Genomic DNA, 8,358 nt, shown 5'->3' on the forward strand with positions numbered 1-8,358 from the left:
TTCATTAACACAACTACTAACCAAGTTCCATGCTTTGATGCATTAGGGCAGTACTGCTTAAGGTAATCTTTTGTTAAGCAAATACTCCCAAAGTCCTAAAATATAGTAACCTAACACTGGATCCAATACATCATAATACGATTAATAGTAATACAATGTGTCTAATCTGATTCTAGGTTACTATATTTTATAACGGAGAGAGTATTACTTAACCTAAACAACCAGCACGACCAAAAAAATCTCCTCTGCCTGACAATTTTAAATCTGGCAATCTTTTTTCAATGCATTAAGCAATACTAGTACTTAATCTAAACAACTAGCCCAACTCAGTTAATCTTCTATTCCTGACAATTTTAAATCTGGTCAATCTTCAGACTGTGGGTGTTCTCATTGGAGGAGTGGTGGTGGTGGTGCAAAAGCAAACAATGCTCTCAAGTTCAAGTCTCAACAAGGGGGCCAGCAGGTTGCTTTGGGTTGGGTTTGGGCCTCCCTTTTTGATTTTTTTTCCTCTCATCCTTCTCTTCTTTTCATCTCCCCCCATCTCCTTTTACCTCTTTCCTTCAGTACATTGGGTTTTGCAGGAGCATGCCTGCTTGTTCCTCCTAAATAGCTACTCAACCACACTGTTCTTGCTTCTTCTTCTTCTGCTGCTGCTGCTGCTGCTTGGTCCTTGCTATTAGGTCAGTAGACTTGTGGTCTCTGTACTGTATGTATGGTGGTCCTCCATGTCCTTGCTTTCACTGCTTCCTAGGACCTTAGCAATGCTACTCCTAAGCTTGTTTTTACATGCCAAAAAGGTTTCTATGGGATTTGTTTGCAGGCAAGAATTTTTGTTTCTCACCATCTCCTTCCTTGCCAACATGCCACTTTTCTAGCAACAAATGCTCTCTTTTCTTTAAAGAAAAAAATTCTGAAATGAATAGCAGCCAACTTTAGCGCGACCCCGGGAACTTGCACTAAATTTTAAAGTGCAGGTGAGATTTGAAAAATGTGTTTTGGACCATCATATGATATGTCCGGAGTACAAGTTTGGAACAAGAACACCACCTTTGCTGGCTCTGAAACTGTTGCCAACACAACCACAGGGCTCAAGCAGTTTTTGAGACATTTTTGTGAGTGGTGCTGCTTTAATTTTGAACAAGTTTTGGCAGCGCTTCTGCATGTGCTGCCTTGCCTGTTCATCAGAAGAAGAAGAGTTGCAGAGAAATCTGTGCCTGAGCTCGTGATCATAGCTCTGGATCCTGGAATAATCCAACAGTCTTCTTTTCTAACGAAGATATAGATTTTATCTCGATTTTCATTAGCACATTTTTTAAACTGCTAAATGATATAACTTGTATGAAAACTTCCTCTATAGAAGTTGCTTTAAAATATTAGATATATTTATTTTGCAAATTTATAATAATTAGAGCTTAATTAATTATATGTTAATGATTTGTTTGTTTTTCGTGCCGAACTTTATTTTCTTCTTGAATAGAGAGGAACACCATCTCTGAACTGAACCTCGGTACAGAGCCAAGAACAGCAGCTGCTGACTTGCTGTATACAGTTACAATACACGCATGCCTCTCTCAGATTTCATTCCCATTTTCAGACTGTCAGAGATCTCTGCATGCTTTGCTGCAGTGTGTAGTATCAAAGCTTATTTAGTTACTGCCCTCAGCTTTTTACCACTTAGTTAGGATCTCAGGAGCGCCCTTTTCTTCTAACCAAAAACAAAAGATAATCTCTTTTAATTGGCTTGCTTAGCTACTGGTAATCATGCTCTGTGTTACTGTTGCTGTTCTACAAGAGGCCGGCCTTTTTTTTTTTTCTGAAGCTCTTCGATCGAGGAGCGGCTGGTGTGGGCCCGGGTGTATCTCAGGCTGTCCAGAATGTTGTGAGCACTGCTTCTTTCTTTAATTCTCCTTTCTCTTTTTTTTTCTCCTTTTTTTTTTGAGCTGATGCTGCTCCCGTCCTGTGTCAGTGAAAGCTTTGTGTGGATTCAGAGCAAAGGAATAAGCGGTGGGGAATTATCAAGATTTTGGATTAAATTATGTGCATGGATGGATGCTGTTTTCAACGGCGTAATCTGCATATGCAGATGCAGCGATCGATCTCGCGTTAATTTAAGTAGAATAGAACACGGGAGCGTACGTTTTCATGTGGCGGTAATGATGCAGTCACGCCCTGCAAATCCCATTCATATGCTCTCGTAGTAAGCTAGTGCAGGAGTAAATAAATTCTGCTTTTTCTTCTCTCCAAAAGGTTAAGCCGATAGAGTAATCCTCAGGTCATAATAAAAAACTTCGACTTCCCTCCAAAAGGTTAAGCCGAGAGAGTAATCCTAAGGTCATAATAAAAAACTTCGATTATCAATTTATATAAGAATGAATTTATAAAATCTGATAAGTTTATGATAGTATGATACATACTCCGTTTAATCATCACATAAGGTTTTTAAGATCCTCCCAAAATGATCAATCTTTAACAAGTGCATCTTTATTTATTTGTGCCAAAAGTAAATGAGTATCGTTGGATGCCCTGCATGCAACCAACCAAGATTAATTTATATTGGTCCAACTACATGTAATATTTAAAACTTGATGCAATCCACGGAACATGAAGCGACGTAGCACCTTAACTGATGGTAATATAGAATGATGAATGCTTTATTATCTTTGGTCTCAGTATTTTCAAGGCAAATCTACACACACCATTCTTTCCTTTTAAATTAAACATCTTAAGCAATTATTGATGTCAAAGTTCACTAATCCTGTTCTAAGTATCAAATATTTATGATCCGAAAGAATAGTATTTATTCTTTGCAGGCTTAAACAAAAGAGCCAAGTCCATCTAATTAACACTGGATTTCACGATGAGACAGAGGGTTGCATTGCTTTCATGGGCTTTTGTGTAACTCAATTTGGCGTTTAAGTCCCAATTAGCCTTGCCAAATTTTGATAATTCTATGCTCAATACCACTTGGGTTGACGACAAAGTTTGATAGTGACAATTGTTTTTTGACAATTTTTACTTGGTCTCTACTGGTTAGAATCAATGTAGGTCTTTCATGATTTCATCTATTTTTGCGTTGATTGTTCAACTTCTCTCATTCTTGATGCCCCCCTCCCCTCCCCCCTTGTACAATTCAGCTAACCCAATGCTTTTACTTCCATATCTATTAGTTGTGGTGATCTCTCACCATCTTTGGTGATGTTCTTCCCTTAATAAAGATACCACACTGCCCTGATCGTATTTGGTAGTTCATAGCCTGTTTTCAATAAAAAAACACACTCTCTTTTATACATCAAGCTTCTTTCATTACCAAGCATCTTATATGATGTTCTCAACATTGCAAAGAGTCACACTCATTATCATTATCATTAACTCTAATGGATGGCACAATATTATCATCCTTTCAATAGCAATGCATTTTTCCCTCTCAAATATATTAACTTTTAAATTTAGATTTCAACCAAAATAAAATATTGTTCTTTTTTTTATTCCAAATTCTAAATGTTCATGCTTGACATTGACTTTTTTCTTTAATATTTTTCTATTTATATTCCAAATCGTAATATGTGTATATTTTACTTTGAAACTTGCAATCCAATTGCTAGTTTTATTAAACTTTTAGTTTCTCTCTTGGGTAGTATCCATGTTTGGAATAGATTCTTCTCATAATATTTTTACTAGTTATTTCCAATATGTTATTTCGAATTGTGGACTTTACTATGAAATGTGCATCGGAATAAGATATATCTGAATTTAATTGTGTTCAGTTTCCAAATCAAACCTATTCTTGGATGTCATTCTGTCTGGATTCTTATCTTATGTTAACATTTCTAATCCTAATTTTGGATATTTATAGACTATATTTTTTGTAAGGAATCTTGATGTACATATTTGGCATTGTCACATCTTTACATTTTACTATAATTTTATTTTAGAATAATAGTGAATTAGGGATTCTATTTTGGAATATAAATTAAAACCAAACTTCTTCTATTTACTTGAGAGTGCTTACCGTGTGCAATTTCTGGGATCAGCAACAAACTTCTCCTTCAAAATCATATGGTCCTCAGATGCACAACCCAAGCAACATTTTCACGGTTGGTTGATTCTTCGCCAGAAAGCACTCACAGCAGAAAACCTCCTAATCAGGCATTGGCCATGCTATTGGATTTGCTCCTTATGCGAAAGCGCTTTTAAAGACACTGATAACCTGTTTTGGGATTGCCCCTTCACAAGGCAAGTTTGGAATTCCGCATCAGCATACTTGGGTTTTTCAAACGCTTCCACTAAACAATTGATACCAGAATGGCTCACTTACCTTTACTCGTCGATAACTGCAAGGCAACAACACTCTAAGATCGCCTAATCACTTCCTGGTGGCACATTTGGAATGAAAGAAACACGAGAATTTTCCAACAATCATCAAGAGAAGCTAATGAAGTATCTGGCCAAATTCAAGAAGACATAGATCTACGAAATTTTGCCTTCAAACCTCCCTAATGTTATATGTCACCTCTTCTATCCTAGTCGCTCCTTTTCATTTCTTCGTTTTTTTTTCTAGTGTAGTGTAAAGAACTCTTCTTTGTTTTTATTCCTTCTAATATAACCGGCAGTCCTCCTACCGTATATCGTTTTTTTTTTTAAAAGAGTTGAGACAAGCCCCAGCAATTTGCTCATATTCTTAATTGGAAGCTAACAAAATCAGTTTGATTGGTGTATATCATCTTGTTCACTTGGTTAATGGTAGGGCTGTCAAAAAATGATTGAGGCTAGAGAGCAGTTCGAGCTTGGCTCGTCCTCGTCTTGATTTTAAGCTAGGCTCAAACTCCAAATGAGTCAAGCCCAAGACAAAGCTCGAGCCTTGCCAAGCCGACCTTAAGCTTCTAATAAGTTTGACTTTGTATAGCTTTTATTTTTTCTTCACCTTGTTGATTTTATAAACTAATAGATAAATATACATTAGTATCTACCTACCCAATAAATTAGCATGTGTTAGTATCATATATCTATCTTAGTTATTTTTCTACTCTTTTATGAGTGTGACGAAGTAGATAGCTGTATTTTAGAACAAAAGAAATATGCTATATATACTATTTATGGCTGAGGTTGGTAGCTGAGCTCGAGTTTGATCGGGCTTGATTAAAAGCTCGAAGGTGGAATAGACTCGGCTCGAGCCTGGGTAGAACTTCACTTGAGCTTGGCTCGTCGACAGCTCTGGTGGTTACTCTACAAGTTGGTTGGTAGAGTGACCCTCAAAGAGCTTCTGGTGACTACCTTTACCTCACATATATTTATTTTATCAGGAAGTTTTTTTTAAGATAATGGGAATATCAGGAAGTACTTGGCTGTTATTTTCATTATGGAAAGTGCCTAAGATTCCCTGCAACTCTGCTTCAAATTTGACCTTCTTTTGTCCTCCCTTTCTTCCTCACAAGAACAGAACATACTCCTTTATGTGATACACGATCGATTGCATTTGTATCATATCATCTATGCGTTAGCTAACCAACCATGCATATGCCTGAACCTCTGATCCTGAAGAAAGAGAGACCGAATGATGGACGCACTGCCAACCCTGTTCTTTGGATTATACAGTGCAAGTTCAGAGTAAAAACCACTAGTAAAAAAAAAAACAAGCGTTGTTGCAGGTGAAATGAAACGTCTTGTCGATCGGCAAAGGAATTTGTTCTTTTTTTGCGTCTGTCTTTTACTCGAGAGATCGGCCTCGATCGCCGGTCAGGAACTGGAAAAGGGTTTCGAAGAGGATTTGCTTTGCAGTCGCGTGACACATGCATGCATTGAGTACAGTGAAATGCAGTGAGATCTGATCGAATGCTTTGCTTTAGCTTCTTCAGTTCAGTTCAGTTCAGGCCCAGCTAGTAGCCTCCTCCTCGCTCTCTTTCTCGTCGATTATCTCTCTTTCTCACAAGTTTCAAAGAGTCTTTGCTGCATCTTCTCGCTACTGTTTGAGTCGCCGGTCGATCGATTCAGAGTTCAGAGTTCAGAAGGCTCCAGTGGTCGAATGATATCAAGGGTTGGATGACTGACAGTGTCTGAACCTGCCAATTTCTTCAGGAAAATTTCTACCTAGAGAGACTGGATGTTTCAGACAGTGTATAAGATCAGTGCACGGCAATTGCGTGTGACAGAAATTCTGTTGTTCACAAGAGGACGGTGAAATGTGAGTAGTTTTCTCAGTTCTTCATTACTTTAACAATTTGATGAACTGACTGTTGTTTAAAACTCTATACAAACAAGAAGCTTAAATTAAGTTATGGTGTTTTTTTTTCTCAGAATTTTTCCATAGAATGTGCACATTTGGTCAAGAAAGATCCAGACATGAAAACCCACTTGTCATGATTGAGTACAGCACATCCATCAAAACCTCTTACACAGATAAATGATCCAACATGCAACAAGAAGACACAATCATCACTCCCCATTGAACAACGCCGCCTCACACACACACACATGAAGGAATTAATGCAACCCCCCCTTAATGATCATCATCCACACTCCATAATCCTCCTGTAAAGCCACTAATAGCTGGCTTAAATTGAGATCATGGCATGCATGCAGATGCAGAATTAGTAGTAGTACTACCTGGTTAAGTGGGTAGGCAGGCAGCAATTAGAATGTCTTTGTGGGGGCTAAGCAAGGGGAAAAAAAGGCTAGCTAGCTGGTCCCTTTGGTGGCAAACATATGCATGGCATCTTCAATTCTAGGCTTGCATTGATAGGGTAGGCATATGTCTATATTCATGCTGATGCAATTCTTGATTAGGTGAAAAGTGTAGTGAAGGTAGCATGAAAGGAGAGGATGAGGAAAGAGGAGCATCTACCGGACAAACTTCCCCTTTTTCCACCAAAAAAAAAAATGCTCTCCACATCCTTTAATTAGTTTGCAACTATGCTCTGGTCCTCAAAATTGGGTTGGGCATATGTGGAATTAGTGTGCAAGCATGGTAGTTCATATAAGATGTTTTTGCAATGTTTTCTACTGGTAGCAGAATCAATCTAGACCATTTATCTTTTCTTAGGCAATAGATCATATCTATTTGCACTAATTTTTTCTACTATGATTTTTTTTCCACTGTAAAGGTACTCGTTCATATTTTGTCATGTAATGACTCATGAGATATGGCACGGGCTTCAGAGACTACATCAACTAAAATTTTTGAATTTAAGATCCCCTGAGTCTTGGAAGAAAAAAAATGTTCGTTTCGTTTTTTAACAGAGAAAGATCTCACCACAACTCATTGTTGTTTACTTTATCTCCATAAAGGTAAGTGACCAAGTCATGGGTTCGAGGTGATCGAGATAGCTTCTCCATCTCTATAGTCTTTTCCGATAAATAAATTCTATTATTTGCTATAATGAGGTTTCCACCAAATGGACTTGTGGTGTTCAATCTCTTTATGCATGTTATGTGATCAGTTTTATAGGAGTTCATCGAATCTATGTAACTGATATGTGCAAATCGACTGTGCATACTCAAATTCATGTTTTCTTGACTGCTTTCTAATGTCATTATATACTTCACGGTCAATTTTCTTTTCATAATCTTATAACTACTTGTATTGCATTTCCTCCGTCCAAAAGTATAGGGATTTCTAAAGTTCTTCACGGTGATTGATTTGTTGAAACGAGGAAGTAAGTGAAGAAGTTGCTATATTCTACGATAAATATTCAACGCTAAAAGTTTCTATATTTTGAAATGGAGGAAGTATTTTGGATGTAAAAACATGAAAGGGGATATCCACTCAATGGACCAGAATCCATCTTATGGTGGTCAATGAACCTATCTATATGTAATTACTAAACTGCTCAAATTGCTTCTGCGGTCTTTTTTTTTGTTGTTTTTTTTTCCTAACTAATGAAAATGAGGAACCGGAGTGCATACCGTCTGGTTCTAAAGAAAGCAAAGTGACTGCAGCCATTGGAGACAAATAAGCTCGTAATATCTAAGGAAAAAAAAAAGAAAAGCACTACTCATGTATTGCTAAAATTTACTTAGACCATGGAGCAAGCAGCTTCCTCATTGACCACGTACACGAAATGAATGTGGTAACTGGTAATCCACGAATTTGACGACGCACAGCAATTATTAATAGAAAAACAAATATGCTTACCTCATAATCTTTTCGACACATGTTGGGAGCTCTGACCAACCATACATATCAGAGTTTAAAAGAATCACACATTTCATCTCAGAGATGTCAATAATTTAGTAACCCAATTAACCCTCCACCTTGATTGAGAGGGCATCAAACCTTTCCATGTAGCTATGGAAAGGAAAAAAAAACATAGTTAATACCTGTTTGGAACGAGAGAAACTTTCTCGATTCCGACAGAAAATAAA

The sequence above is a fragment of the Oryza sativa genome, chromosome 1 (assembly GCF_034140825.1).
Source record: "Oryza sativa Japonica Group chromosome 1, ASM3414082v1".
In the NCBI taxonomy this organism is placed as follows: domain Eukaryota; kingdom Viridiplantae; phylum Streptophyta; class Magnoliopsida; order Poales; family Poaceae; genus Oryza; species Oryza sativa.